The following is a 16,403-nucleotide window of genomic DNA, read 5'->3' on the forward strand; positions in this document are numbered from 1 at the left end:
CATTTTCACGTCGTCACAACGTTTCGGGAACGTTGTAGTTACGTTGTGGTAATGTTGTATTTTACCGTGTGGCAACGTTATTCTGTGGACTAACATGGACGATGTGACGACTTGAACTAACGTTGTGTTAGCAGGATGATATAGGTTGTGACAACATTATTTCAGTATGTTCTTATGTAGGCGATATTGATATGATGATAAGAACTTAATTAATGGTTTTAAATCCAACTTTCTATAGATATGTTAATGAATTCACCTTTGAAATAGACACCACGCAATTTGACATATTGAATGGGGTATTTACACGCAGTAGATTTCTTAACTATACGTATAATTGTAAGTCGTTATGAAATCGGAGAGTTAATCATATATGTGTGACTTTTTTATTGTAATATATATTGAGCATGATCATATTTCAAACAGTAAATGGGCCATCGAAAATCTTTACAATACGTCTTCAAGTAATCTTTTACCCTACCCTGTAGTTGTCTCAAGTCACTGGATGACCTACAGTTAATGAGACGGAGTACTACTACTACTCCTACAAACAGAAATGCGCGTCATGTAACACATTCTTGGGAAACAGTTTATGATCACCAGGATGTCAACCCACGTGGCATCTGATATGTCCGCATGGCATGTCGGTGTATCTTGCATCATACAGACTCGATATTACTCTCAACATCTACGCATAAGGTTGGTTGATAATTTATATATTATATATTTTCTTATTACACAGGAAACAACTATTTTAAAGTGTTTGTGTTCGTATCTCGATTTAATTCTACATATTGGATATGATCATGCAGACCGCCCCATATTGTTTTGTATATAATACATATCACTCATCTAAAACTGATTAAATATATTTATGAATGTCTATTAAATGATAAAGAAAGATATGCACAGTTTTGGTTAATTTTTTTCCAAAATAATGAATGAAATATCCAAGGAACATATGTTTCGTTTAACGTATAGCGTGTGCCTATTTATAGCAACGCCACGCGAACAACGTGGAGGGTGGGGAATCCCCCTTCATCATGTTCATCGTGAAGTCAGCTTCATAAACTTTCGGTTGCTGTTTAGGGTATTTTGTTTACGGGTTTCAAGTCTAAGATTATTGCAGTTATATACAACGTGATGCACGTGTGTGTGTGTGTGTGTGTGTGTGTGTGTGTGTGTGTGTGTGTCTGCTTGTACTTGTCCGGACGTATGCCAGTTTTATAGTGCTAGCCCACTGAGACACCATGCCACAGTTAATACCCATCCAGACAATACACTGACTCCGATCCGACCAGTCTTTGTTTTATCCCTTTAATACAGAGACCAGGCAGGGCAACAACAAGTACCATCTTTTCATGTATTTTGCTATGACGTGGCCAGGGGATTGAGACACTATCCACTAGTGACCAGGAAGTGGTCACATATGTAGAAAAAAGTAATGTAAACCGTTTAATATGTACCGGGGCACGCGATAGCGTTAAGTGTTTCTTGTTTTGTTTCAAATAATATTATAAAAATTAACTTATCTCATAAAAAATACAGTCGTGGTTTGTATAGTTTCAGTTAAATTCCCTATCTAGATTCATAGGCTTATTAGCGTTGCCTTACAGTAACTGTCATCTGCAACCATGTCAGCTGAGATAAGAGAACATAATACTATTTATTTCATGAAAACATAATAATGGGGGATTTGCAGGTGAAAAATGGCAGCATGAGCATCGATCCTCGCAAATGGGACACGATGACATGCATCAAACAAGTCAGAGAACCTGACCAGCCGATCCCATTAGTCGCCTCTTATACGACAAGCATAGTCGCCTTTTACGGCAAGCATCAGTTGGTTCTGAATGCCTGGATAAGTGCTACAGGAATGTCAGTTGACACGTGCCTAGTTCTCCTTGGATAGTGGTATGGAAGTAAATAGCAATAGCAAGTAGTAGTAGTAGTAGTAGTAGTAGTAGAAGTAGTAGTAGTAGGAGGAGGAGGAGGAGTAGCTCTGGTTAAACACAAGTGGTTATCTTAATATTTAATTTCATAATGCCTTACAATAATGTTGATGTCTTAGCAATATACATAACACGTTACAGAGAAATTAATAGTACAAAACTAAGGTCATTTGGCAGTTCCTTATCTTATGATGCGCACAAGTGTAGCAGTTACATATTCACCCTAACTACACAGAGGGTCTGTCTTAGGGTCACACAAATCACTACGTACAACGAAAATGGACATAGTGAGAACGCAAAACGATCCAAATACTGCTATGATTGAATATCATGTGCACGTAGTATAGTCAGTCATGGGACTAAAGCTGTTTTGAATCGTCCAAGTCACGAGCAATGGTCCGAAACAAAATTAAACATTTTTTAAGTCACGTTTATATCGTCACGTGAAACATACTAGGCTCACAACACTCGAGGACACAGTACCGCTATGAGTGGGACAACATCCGCCTGGTAGTGATCCTTGACCGCTGTGGACTTTGTTTAACTTGAAGGTAGATCCCCTTCATTTTGAGGATTGGGGTATCGTGTGAAATGACATAAAAACTTTCAGTACTCACATACAAACTGCCGAGTAAACTCCTCCGTGGGGAAATCCAACTGCGTATCAATCATGACTATTGTGTCACTCTCGCGTTCACTCGGCTATTTCCGTGAGTTCCGAGACAGAAGGCACTGAGTTTGACCTTGCATAGTGCATGTATACATACGTTCCGCTCACAACAGGATTTTAGCTAACAAAACCGGTTTCGTTTGCTTAAAGTATTTGCCAATGCGTATAAAATATCCCGTGTGTCATGTCATTGCAATGTTGTCGTAAGTGTTTGACAGTAGATATTATCGGGATTTGGAATATATAGGCTATTACCTGCTACTAGCACATATTTGTTAGCAACTGTGAGCTGCTACTAGCAGGTACAAAGACTGTCTCAACGTCTCTGTTGGCCGAGTGAAAGCGAAGGGTGTAAACGAAATGACTTGTCTCCCTTCCACTAGGAGTGCGCTCTCGGCAAAGAGTTAATGTGAGGGAGTTTGGTTTTACGCAGCGACAAGCACAGACGCCTACTACTACTACTACTACTACTAGCAGTACTAACCAGTACTTCTCGGGTCAGCGGTGTGTATATACAGTGCTACTACTACTACTAGCAGTACTAACCAGTACTTCTCGGGTCAGCGGTGTGTATATACAGTGCTACTACTACTACTAGCAGTACTAACCAGTACTTCTCGGGTCAGTGGTGTGTATATACAGTGCTTGATTAAAAATGTAAGACAATATTTGAACATACAATTATGTATGAAGGGCAAACTGCAACCGACATTTTGACTCGATCTAATAACATTTTGGTGGATTTTGTGTTTTGGCAATATCCTCGTTCAGTAATCGTGTGATTATGATGAAGACACATGCGATGTCCCCTATTTTCACTGTATCCCATTACCACTAAACAACCACGTGCCTGTTACAGGATACCAACAATAGCTACGAGTGACAGCTGATATCAGCTGATCGTTCAAAGTTGTCACCGAATTGCGGAGTTGACTCTTGTCGGTAGGGTGGAGTCATGCGTATCTGCAGTGAGTACATATTTATCTATATCAATTTAAACTTGAAGCCACGGTTTGTCGTATTCGTTGGGTTGTTCTTTGTATGTTATGCTGTGGGGGTCAAACCGTTATTTCTTCACACTATTCACGGGGTCAGTACCCCACGTGGGTACATTCTGTGACACAATTCTTGGTGTAGCTGACTTGATGAAGTAAGTTATTGCTAGAGCTACGCGAGACCAAACCCATGAAGTTACTTAAATTTCGGTGTTAGAAGTAGTGCTCAGTGGTAGTGGTATATAGTAGTGGTAGTAGTTGTAGTTTTGTGAGCTTGTTTAACAACGCACTCCGCAATATTCCAGCAATATGACGGCAGTCTGTAAATAATCGAGTCGGGACCAGACAATATAGTGATTGACACCATGAGCATGGGTTGCTGAAGATATATTCCAACCCGAATATTCACGGGTCCTACCGAATATTCACGGGTCCTACCGAATATTCACGGGCCCTACAATTACTACTACAACAACTTCCAGCCCCACCACCACCACCACAACTACCTATAGTAGAAGTATTAGTAATTCTTGTTGTAACAGTATAGACGGTGTAGTGGTAGTAGTAGCAGAAGTAATAGTAGGTAGTCATTGTAGTGGTAGTAGTAATAGTACGTAGTCGTAATAGTGTAGTTACTGAAGTAGTTATTGAAGCAGTAAATAGAAGTTGTAGTAGTAGTTTGTTTGTTTGTTGTTTAACGCCGCACTCAGCAATATTCCAGCTATATGACGGCTGTCCAGCCAGTGATTGATATGGCGCAATTGGGATACGATGACATGCATCAACCAAGTCAGCGAGCCTGACCACCCGATCCCTTCAGTCGCCTCATACAACAAGGATCTTCACGGTTCTGTACTAGTAGTAGTAGTAGTAGTATAGTAGTAGTAGTAGTAGTAGTAGTAGTAGTAAAAACTAGAAGTTGTAGTAGTCGTGGTAGAAGCTATAGTAGTGTTAGTAGTAGTAGTAGTAGTATAGTCCTTGCTTCACGTGACTTCGAGGACAATATATATACATGTAAAAGAGTACATGCTTACATGACTGAGAGATAACTCTACAATACGTGTTTGTATTACAAAAACAAACACACCCACACAAATACACACAAAGACACACTCACACACATGTGTGTGATGAATAATAAAACGATGCTGTTGATAATGATGATGATTATGATGGTTGTCAACAACCCAAAATTGTCATCTGTTTGTTCACAACAAACATTGCGCATGTGATATTTACCCTGTTACCCAATACCTTTTGTTTTCATAGCAACAACTATACATGTGTCTACAAAAGATACAAACATGTCGGGTCAACTTAACCAAACACGTAATAACTAATAAACAGGATGTGACATCTTCAGGTTAACGTGAACTTAACGTGACTGATCAACAATGTAGCAGGATAGAGTAAGAAGGATCCTGTCGTTTAGTAAGTCTAATGAAGTATTAGCGTGAGTTAAAAGGTCGGTTTTCTCTGTTGATATGATATCTCAGGTGAGCTAAAATGGGGTTTAACGTCGCGTTCAAGATTATTGCACTTATATAGCGACGTGCATGCACGTGTGTGTGTGTGTGTGTGTGTGTGTGTGTGTGTGTGGCTGCCTGTACTAGTCCGGACTGATGCCGATTTATAGTGCTAGCACACTGAGATACCATGCCGCAGTTTAACATGAATACCACACTTAGACACAGTATACTGACTTCTGAGCCGACCAGTCCTTGTTTTATCCCCTTACTGCCAGACAGGGTAACAATAAGTACCATCTCTTAACGTCTTTTGGTATGACGCGGCCGGAGATCGAACCCCGGACCTTCCGCTCTCCGGGCGGACGCTCTACCACTAGACCACGGAGGCAGCATATGATACCTGAAAGTAGAATCCGTATTGATGGTGGTACAAGTAGAGGTAATTCAATTCTTTATTCTTTATTTCAGTATAAAGGCCATAGGCCCACGTACAAATACTCATTGAAAAATACAGTATGAGGCAGATGACAGAGGGTATTAAGTGACAGAATTTCGGATTGCAAGTGCTTCCAGTATATACTTAATACAATTAGTTACAATACTAGTGCGGTTACAAGATAATAGTGTATTATATTTATATAAAGTAGGATTGGAAGAGTAATAAATAGGTAAATACTTATTTCTTAAATATCTGTAACATGGGCAGACAAGCATAAAATGAAACTCATCTTCAATTTCCTGTAAATGACAAAATCTGAACTGTCAATTACAGTACTCTATACCGCATCTTCTACCTAAATTTACCATCAATGGCAACTCGCCAATTCTTAACAAACAAAACATACGTCTATAATGACGGCTTGTGATTTCACAGAGATACTTTTCAACTGTTAGCAATGACTTGTATTCCTTATATATTGATAATTTACGTATTTCACAAACTTTACAATACCAGTCCTGTTGGTTACAGTCGTTTAACCTTTGAATAAATGCATTAATAAAGAGGGTCTCATTACCAACTTCCTGCGAAATCCACACGTGGCCAAATCCATAACTGAATAATAATCTTTTGACACAAGTTACCCATGTAGTGCGATTAACTTCATCTAAAGATTTCAGCATTAAATAACATTGCTTAGGGTATCTATAACTGGGTAAAGATAACAACTTCAACCAATATTTAATACATCTCTTGTGATAATCAATAAATAATCCATATCTACCACATTCGCCAAGGGCAGCAACATTTGTAACCTGACTTCCAATTCCAATAGTAAATTTACAGAATTTAATCTGAAATTTTTCAATTGCTGCAATTTTTGAATAGCCCCATATTTCCGAAGTGTATAATAATACAGGCTTAATTTGAATGTCAAATATTTTAAAAAGTATATGTACGGGTATGTTCTTCAAACAATGCTGTAATTTCTTAACAACAGAGCCTTCTTTGCCTTCTGAACAAGAGAGTTGATACCAGTCGTCCAACACAGCCGATTTGAAAATAACAAACCTAGATAATTATAATAGGTAGATACATTAACATTAACATCTCCAAACCTCCATTTCTCAGTACTCCTAAGCTTTCCACCATTTCTGAAAACTAAAATTTCAGTCTTACTATGGTTAACTTCTAAACCCCATTTAGTACAGAAAGATTTAAGGATATTAAGTTTTCGTTGGAGACCAACTACAGTATCATCAATTATGCACCAATCATCGGCATATAATAACAACAAAATGTCTAGAGATTCTTGACTCACAAATATTCCCCTCTCGCCGGAGGACTGCAACATTGATTCTAATTCAACAATAAGCAAAGAGAACAATATAGGGCTAAGGCTGCAGCCTTGGCGTACACCACTTAGCCTTTCAAAGTAGCAAGTTGCTGTGCTATTTGATAACTTTACAGCCGATTTCACTTTTAAATACATATCAAGTAGAGGTAGACATTATATGAAGGCCTAGCAAAACGGTAAAAAATCTGAACATTTAACTTTAATGTAAAATCGCTCAAATGTGAACAAGAAAGCTTTTGATGCGTTGCATCAGCACGGCGGCAGACCTCTTGTTCATCAGATTAAGATTACAATAAAAAAATTAACACTGGCATGTTTAAAAGGTTATGAACAATTTTGTTTTTTGTTTTTCGCCAAAAACCATGTTTTTGACTACTGTGCGATTACCCACTATACATAGTGAATTTGATAAACAATGTATTTCCACAGTAAATGTGAGTAGCCTATTCCGGCCAAGACTAAGTCAAGTTACGAACCCATACGTAGGCACTGTCTCCCTCTCATTATTGTTAACTTTCAAATAAATGTCATGTATTTCAGGGTTTAAATAAAAATACAACTGAACAACTAACAACATATCGAAGCAATTAAAAAAATAAATATGACAAGTCATATACAATTGTTTGAAAAGACATAAATGCATGTAATTTCTATTCAAGAACCAATCAAGCAAAATATCTCCCCCTCATTATTGCGGTAAACTTTCCAACAAATGTCATGCATTTCAGGTTTAAATATAATAGAACAGAATAACTAACAAAAAGATCTACTAGACCAAATGTGACATGTTGCAAGCAATAGTTTAAAAAAATAGAAATGAGTGTACATGTACTTGGTATCCATTTACCCATAAGGCCATATTTCAATTACCCACTGGTACCATAGACGTTCAAGAAAACTATTTGAAAATATAGACCACGGCGGGAATATATTTTTTCTTACGCTCTCCGAATACTGGGCCGGATTCGTCTCCTCATTTACATAACATATATGCGATGTTGAAATCATTCGTTGTCTTTCCATAAAAATAGTACAGAAGAAATAGGATCCAGCAGAAGTAGACGAAGTAAGAAAGAGTTATGTAACGGTGACAATTCAGATGTAAATGTAAACACGCTGAAGAGTAAACAATCATGCACATGTTACGCCGTACATATTCCAGAACATCCTGCACTGGGGCTGTTGCGTCAGAAAGATTTATGTAATGATGACATTTCAAATACATGCATTTTTAACTTCCTATTCATTCATTCATTCATTCATTCATGCACATGAGTTCGCGTGGACTATATACGCAATACCTTGAAAATGTGTTATCCTTCGTCTTCTGATTGGCCTAGGAATAGTAAATCTAGTAAAAATATTCTTTTGGAACATCACGAGTAACAGTCCATAAGATACGAATTGAATTTCAACTTACATGCCTATCACATTACGATACGTATCGGAAATGACGGCTATCAATAATTGTAAGTATAATTTTATTTATAAGTTACATCAACGGATGGGTAGTTGTATGAATAAGGGAATGTTTAAATGGTTTGTTTGTGAGCCGGTTTCTGAGAGTTGGTATGGTGCTTCTCATCGCCGTGCCGGCCAGAATAATGACTATTTTAATTATAATTTACGTTTTAACTTAGACTAAATTAGCAGAAAATTACCTGGCTATTAAGATAGAGGAAACCTGAAGAAACCTTGGTACAGCGTTAACCTTATATTAACAGTATACTGTACGTTTCCTTGTAACTGCTAAAGGAATGAATCTGCTATATTTTTCAGTACTGTTATTTACAAAGAGTGTATGTCAAACGTACATTATGAATATATTGCAAGCACGAATACAGCATTTTTTAAAGGAGGGGTGCATCTTGCGATTTGTCAGTAGTGTTCGGAAGACTCATAATTACATTCAATAATGATTATCATTAATTATTAACTAATCATAATTCATGTTCAGTAAACGTGTAACTTTATTGTCAGTCCGTGTTCACTACAGATGTAATTAGACTGCAAATATATCTTCAAATTAGTTAGTAATAGTGATTTCATATGTTTGCATTTAAATTAAGTTAACCTGATCACCTATATTTTTTCCGAATATAGACAATGTTCAATATGCTTCACAAATAAAATGTTTTGCGCTGACTTACGTAACTGTTACAGTACACACGTCAGACCTATTGCGCAATAGTAGTTGTTGTTAAGTATAATGGAAGAATAATCTCGTTAAACAGTTCATAGAGTGCAGTCAGTACAAGTCTTTTGTAGGCGTAGGCCTACAGTTCTGACAGATACAGAACGCCCTGATGATTAACAACTTCGTGGCTGTTTGGTGTTACTTGTTGAAAATTGCAAATGAAGGAGAACCTAACATCGGTTTGAAGAAGAAATTATTTCGTTTTGTGTTTTTTACCCGAAAGTGTGAGCTTGTGTGGTCGCTCTAGCGTCTCCTGAAATTATGTAATCTGGCATTCCAAAGAACAGACCTGTACTGACTTAAAAATAAAAACATGTTGCAAGACGATTTTATCAATATATGATTCAGAAAAATGTGACAATTAGTATAAGAATACACACTGCATGGTCTTTACTTGGGACGAATCGGTGCACAAGTTAGTACATGTAATCTTTCTTAACTTCTTCATTTAATCTCATTAAAATACCACACATATTTTCTTCTTTAAATTAAATTAAAGAAAAGTAATTGTCCTCTTCTCACATATTAAACAGCCACGTACAATATATGTTTACTTATTCATGATTTTTTTTTGTCGTCCAGCCGAGTGATCGACATGGCACCTGCAATGCATGCTTGGTTAACTTTACTTTGGTTACGAATAGAGATATACAGTGTACACATCACACGTTGAAATAGAATACAAATTATTTTAACCTCATTTTGTATTTATATTATTATTATAAAGACTTTTCGGATATGTTTCTGTTCTTTTCTAAAAAGACTATTTTGAAGCCACGTGTTAGCCGGTACTCGCAGCTATATGCAAAATAGGACATTGAAATTTTCAAAATGAGAGTTAACTCCCTTTTGAACATCAACAGGATGGTTCAGGACACGATTCAATTCAACATACCATAGGTCACCATTTATGTAGGTAACTGATTACGTTGAGCCGAAACGAAAGCCTTCATAAACTATCGACAAAAGTGTTTTCTTCGATCATTGACAACTTCCTGTTACTTCGGATTTAGGTGTATTTATTCACTGTACCGTTTTTTATAACGCCTTTTAGATTTGTCTTCCACTTTATTTTGTAAGGGTTCGGTAAAACAGACCAGTTAAAATAGTCTTAAGACTAGGTATATTTGTGTTATACTTAACTATTTAATTCTTGTGCCAATGTGCAAGGATTTTGAACGTGGCCAAGTGAAGAAGCCAAGCTGACACGTAGCGATGTAACTGGAATACTCTCCTGTACGATATAAACCAATTAACTCATCGTCACAGTCAACCCTACCAAATCATTTGCCACTGTGTCATTGCCAAGTCTGCGTTCGAAACTTTTCAAAAAGGAACGAAACCTCCAGTTAAATTGATTATTGTGTGTTTCACTTTCGATTTCTGATACTCGGATATATACAGTAAGGATTCATTATCATTAACAGCTGTGTATTAAAGACATATCCATTTTGATACGTTTGTCTTAACATACGAATCAACGCCAGTGGGGGTGGAACATTGGTATACGCTACGTAATACACCAGGTACTGTATAGTAGATTGTTCATAAAATTGCACTGTTCTTTGAGTATTAGCTATACACCTGTCTGGGCCTTTGACGCCTTTTCTGCAGGTTGGATCATACTTTGGTTTTCGCAAATTAATTTGTTAGTTTGGACAATGTTCCTTATCTATGGCTGGGTTATTGTACCACATACTGGGCACATAGTATGACCCAAACTTGGGTTTCCTTTTCCTCTCCCCTGCACTTGTTACGGTCGGATCGTTTGTATCACATTTCAAGGCGACATTCGCAATCACACGTACCGTATTTCCTCTATAGAAGACAAATCGTGTATATTTGCAAAAGGTAACGATAAAAGTAAGTGAAATATCAAAATATGGAAAAACAGACTCCATGTCCCTTATGGGCCACCGTAGATATCTTAGTAAGGGTCTGGGGAAAGCTTTTGAAATAATAGCCGAAACTCGAATAAGGGTCGGGACAGTTACAGCTACACTTTCGTTGCACTCTCGGTAACATCGCTGTCGTCATAATATATGTGGAAGAGGCCATAACAGAATCTTGAAATTTGCCCTCTAACCCCAAATAATGTAATTAGTTACGTTCATATTTTGTTTATGTATTTGAGATTGACATCATAGTGAATTTTGAAAAGGTTTACGACTTACCATGTTTTCCAGTTGAATTTACCATTTTCTTTGTTTAATCAGATTAGTTCGAGATTAACGGAAAATCACCCAACTTCCCACTTAGATCTACATTCCTACTATACAAATTACATGATAGTTGAAAATGAAATAGAAATCCAAATTACCAAACAAAGAAAATAATTTACCTGGGGTAAGGATAGTCGGCGCCACTGTAATCATCACTTTGTCAACATAACTGTCAGTCGGTTGCGAGTTCAACTCCAAGCATGTAGAGCTTTGACTGGTGGCAGCGATACAAGCTCCTTCCCAGCGCGAACGGGCTATCGCTGTGTGGAGCTTGGTAGCAATCGTTGTGAGACTTAAGCTGCGCCCCGTCTCTCATATCACGAGGCGCACAGGGAGCCGGGAACCAGCTTAGCTATAGTATATTCGTTACACTACAGGCTATCGCTGTGAGGAGCTTGTTAGCTGGTTCCCGGCTCCCTATGCGCGTCGTCAACTTGTGATATTAGAGACGGGGCCCAGCTTAAGGAGCTTGCAGATGAAAAACCCATACTGGGCTCCTTGGGTACCTAAACTAGCGGCGCATACCAAAAAGGAACCAGTTGATTGAAAACTGAACGATTTACCTGCTCTTAACTTTCAGTAACAGAAGGGAAAGGAAATGAGACTGCAGGTCCCCAAATATGGGTCCGTGTAATCATAAACTGGTGTTTTAAAGGTCCCGAGCTCTAAATTGTGGGTATATCGTATCTTTCTGGGGGCCTTTTCCAACATTAGTAAGTTAAACTGGTTCCACTGTTGCAAGCTTAGCGCTCTATATAGCGCGCTCCGATAGCCAGGATCCCAGTTATGTTGAGTGGAATGCTCCGTGCAGTGTGTGAAATTCGTGCTACGCAGTTTGATGGCTTGAGTGTCGTAAGCTGGTTCCCGGCTCCCTATGCGCGTCGTCAACTTGCGCCAAGCTAGGAGCCGGTACAGGCCAAAATAAAAAACACTCAGCGTGTTTCTTTGACGTCACATCCGGTGATTTTCAAAAATGCCTACGCTAATGCCGAAAAGGGGAGGGAGGGACATACACATTTCTATTTTGTCAGAATCGTCACATCATATTTATTACGAGTTATTCTTTAACTTAAAAATAAACTTTTTCGACGTCATGGAAAGACAAAGAATATTTTCAATGCGACATTTATACTGTATGGGTGGCTCCACATATGTCGACATATATAAACTTCCTACATGCGTATCTCGTTCAAATACCTGAGAATATTTTATTCGCTCAAAGTTTTCTGACAAGTGTATAATAAATATTTTTCTCGCATAGCACAATTTTGGGGTGTATTCGAAAACCTGCGAAATGTTCATGCAAAGAATACGCTAGACTATGTTTACTATCATTTCTCTTACATATTGATATCATGTACGTAAAATATATGAAGAAAATAATTTTGGAAATTTAATTTCCTACAGTTAATTACAATTTAAAGTTTGAAGGTCTTTCCTGCACCAGATGGTGGCACATCTAACAAAATGACTTAAAGTAGTTTGTGACGTTGTTGTTGTTGTTGTTGCATTAGGTGTTTAAGGGCAAGTTCACACGGAAATTAACCTTTTTTTCTTGTACTTTTTCCACATTAAAAGTGTTAACCTAAAAGTGTCATAGACAAAAATATAAAAATATCACAATTAATTAACATATTTTTCGCATTAAAACGATTTATATTTTTCACATTTACCAAGTGTTCTATTTCCACAACAAAAACACCATGGCTTATGCCCCTTGCAATATGACGTCATTGGTGCCAATTGATAAACATTATGACGTCATCATGCTTTGTTAGAGCCGCTTCACGTGGTGTAGGTCTAGGTGTGTGATTCTAGCGTCTCAGATGCCAGCCAGCATAGTGTTATGCTGAGTCACCACTGCGCCGGAGTGTGTCGTAGGCCATGTTGTTTTACCGAAAACTGGTACTTGATATCTTTTGCGTTGAGAATAGACAGGGACCCAGTTGAATTGGCACCAATTACGTCATAATCTAAGGGGGATAACTCAGGCCTGTTTAGCTCGAAAAACGAAGGCCTCATAACGGCATATCATTTTCACACTATTGTGAGCTTCCTACTTTCACTGTGAAAAAAATGAGTGTATATTTTCAAACACAGATACTAATTAATTCTAAAATTGCGTTTTGTTTAGAAAAAGAAAGAAAGTGATTTTTGCGTGTACACTTCCCCTTTAAGAGGTCGCCTTCTGCCTAGGCAATTTCGGCTGACCTGTCCCTCTTTGGGACTCCTGTGTGTGAGAAGGGTTCACATATCTATTGTGAGTTCGGTGTTCACATAATTTCTGTTTTTGCATTGATATGATTTCTATTTTCTTATATCGATATGATTTCATTTTTATCCTTGGCTGCTCTGTTTATATACGTTCGAGCAGCTGTCCATCTCTCAGAAATAGAGTTAGTTTGGCCTTCGCTATTGCATCTCTTGGCTTTAGGAGATCTATGACAGATAGCGGATCTAACTGCAATTCTTGTTTTAACCTAGCCCGGTGACGTTTCTCAGTGGAGGCTTTTGTCATGTTTGTAGAAGGGTAGCGCTTCGTCTAAAAATAGCGACCAATGAAAAATTACAAAACATAGTGTATGTTTAATATTTCGAAGGCGCTCACAGCCATCGTCTCATTGGTCTGTACCGGCTCCTATATTGTTATATTGGAGACGGGGCCCAGCTTATGAGTGTCGCTGCGAAGAGATGTTCTATTTGGAAGATGAGGAGGGTTCATTTTTAGTAGGAAAGGTCACCTTATAATATTGTGAGAGATACCGAAAGAACATTACGTTCCTACAATATTGAATAATCTGCAATATCAGTATGTCAATTATCCATAGCAGCACGTTATGTTTTATTTTGGTCTTGACCAGAAGTCGATCTGACACTCTGAAAATGGCGACGTTTTCATGGTAAGACTTCCGCCCATATCCCCACCCACCCCAAAAAATAAAAAATTATAGATAATTAAGAGGTTTGAGTGGCAATGCATACATATAGGCCTATAACTTTTGGAGGGGAAATGGGTGCAAGTCTCTCCCTGAAATCAAGGCGGGGTGTGTGTGTATGTTTGTGTGTGTGTGTGTGTGTGTGTGTGTGTGTGGGTGGGTGGAGGGTGTCCTCTCTCAGTAACCATGAAGTTATTATATATACAGGCTAGTGGGTGTTGTCACTTTCCAGTGAGTAATCCATGAGTTCTGGGTGTGGTGAATTAATCAGTTGCGCAGAACAGTGTATTGTTTGACGTTGCCTATGACCACCGTAACCACAGACGGATGGAAGAAACCGTTGGTGCTATATCCTACATTTACAAAATAATGTCAGATTTACGATACCATGATTATGTAAGTAGAAATTATTTTAGTTTACGGTAGAAATTTCATTCTAATCAGATTTGTTTTATTAACAATCATATACACATAGGTGAGACTGCAAGAGTAAACTATTTTATCACATTGAGAAAAGTTGTATTTAATAGCTGTGTTATATTTTGTTTCATTTTAACTTTTAACATTCTAGCCACTTTGATTATGTTGATGGTGCCATCAGTATCATCACTAGCACCACACCTTAAAGCTCTGAGGGGTTCATGAGAGAAAATCTAATGTGATCATATATTATCATGAGTAAAGTGAAACCTTGTTACTCCAGACATTGTCCTGATTAACAAATATCCAGGTTAACAAGTAACAGTTATGGAATAATGTCACATTAACTTTCCCAGTACTTTATGTGTGTGGTGATGACTGGTGTCAAGTTTTACTGTCAACCTTCTAACAGAAGTACATGTATAGAAAAAACCCAACAGAAATACATTGTATTAACCTTACACTGTTGTCAGGGGTTATGTGAGTGGCAGTGAGTTACATAATAGCTTAGATTGACTACAGTAAGAAGGAGTGTTGTGGTTTACGCCTTTAGCATCTTGAGTTTCCTGGGAATCACCATCATTATGAGTACCATTCCAGTGTAACGGCGCCTAAGGCGCCACGATTCGATGTGCAGAGTTGCGTCCCTTGGGCACGCCAGAAACCTATGATTGTGGGTTCGAATCTCGGTTCGCCCCAATTATTTTTCTAGGTTTGTCAGCACCATACCCGTGCTCATGGGTTTCACCGAAGTGGTAAACGTCTTAGACCTGCATCACTTCGGGCTTTCCTACCACATTAAGCTGACACGCCATGATATAACTGGAATAATGTTAAAAGCGGCGTTAAACCCAACTCACTCACTCACACTCCAGTGTAACGTTTGGAGTCAGGTACTATACCCTTCTACCTAGGTCACTTGTACCTATCTAGCACTACTTGGTTCCTGGGATGATGTAGCTCTCAAAATCACAAGTCAGCTTGTTTGCTCAAGTCGATTTATTTATGATGGAAGTTATCATAAATATACACACACTGTCCTCAGATAGTTTCTTGTGGCCTGACTTCAATACAACACATACCTGAAGAATGCATCGAAGAGCCTGATAGTATTTCTGATCAACTCTTAACTCTAATACTTTTTCTGATCCGGACTTCCAATATACAGAAACCTCTCTGTTCAGCTGTGAGTTTCCGAATCCCCGCACCACTCCCAGACAAGTAACAAAATACTATCGATGTTAATTGTAGCTCCTCCCACCGAAATAATGTTTAACGTCATACCGAAATGACTCATAAGCTTATTTCAATAGAAGCAAATTTCCAATCACCAAGTGGCAGATTCAGTTTGTGCTATCAAACTCTTCTTGTCTAAAATAACTCAGTTAACTGTCTAAATTCATCAGTCAATCGAACATATGTAGTTCATGAACCTAGGATGAAAGCCAGATACTATGTCAAAATGGTATTTACCAATTTACCAAGAGATCCTGAATCAGATTCCAATCAAGCAATGATTCATACAATATTTAGTCACTTCAAGACTGGTGATCTATAACATCTTTTCATTTGCTCTCTTGTACTATATTTCAAGACCAGATCAAGCTAATTCCCTTTAACTTATTGTAAGTTATCACCAAGAGAAATAGAATCAATAACCTTTGGACCTCGTAGGTCGAGGCCTCCTCCTAGTCCATTTCATATTTTAACCTAGAATTTTATAGAATTTCATAACCGACACATTAAGTT

At 38.0% G+C, this 16,403-nt stretch overlaps 1 protein-coding gene across 2 annotated transcripts in view; it reads left to right on the forward strand.

Annotated features, from left to right (window-relative positions):
- The first annotated feature begins 3,481 nt into the window (after positions 1–3,481).
- Positions 3,482–16,403, forward strand: part of LOC124135613 (serine/threonine-protein kinase TBK1-like) — a 54,802-nt gene continuing 41,880 nt past the window's right edge. Inside the window, exon 1 of one of the 2 annotated variants that reach the window (XM_046501024.2) lies at positions 3,482–3,587. The gene's annotated coding sequence lies outside the window, so the exon portion shown is untranslated. Of the gene's footprint in view, positions 3,588–8,329; positions 8,349–16,403 lie in introns of those variants that run through there. The other variant, XM_048396883.1, reaches the window with a different exon arrangement.

Source organism: Haliotis rufescens, unplaced genomic scaffold, assembly GCF_023055435.1.
Source record: "Haliotis rufescens isolate VD_foot unplaced genomic scaffold, xgHalRufe1.0.p SCAF_16, whole genome shotgun sequence".
Lineage (NCBI taxonomy): Eukaryota > Metazoa > Mollusca > Gastropoda > Lepetellida > Haliotidae > Haliotis > Haliotis rufescens.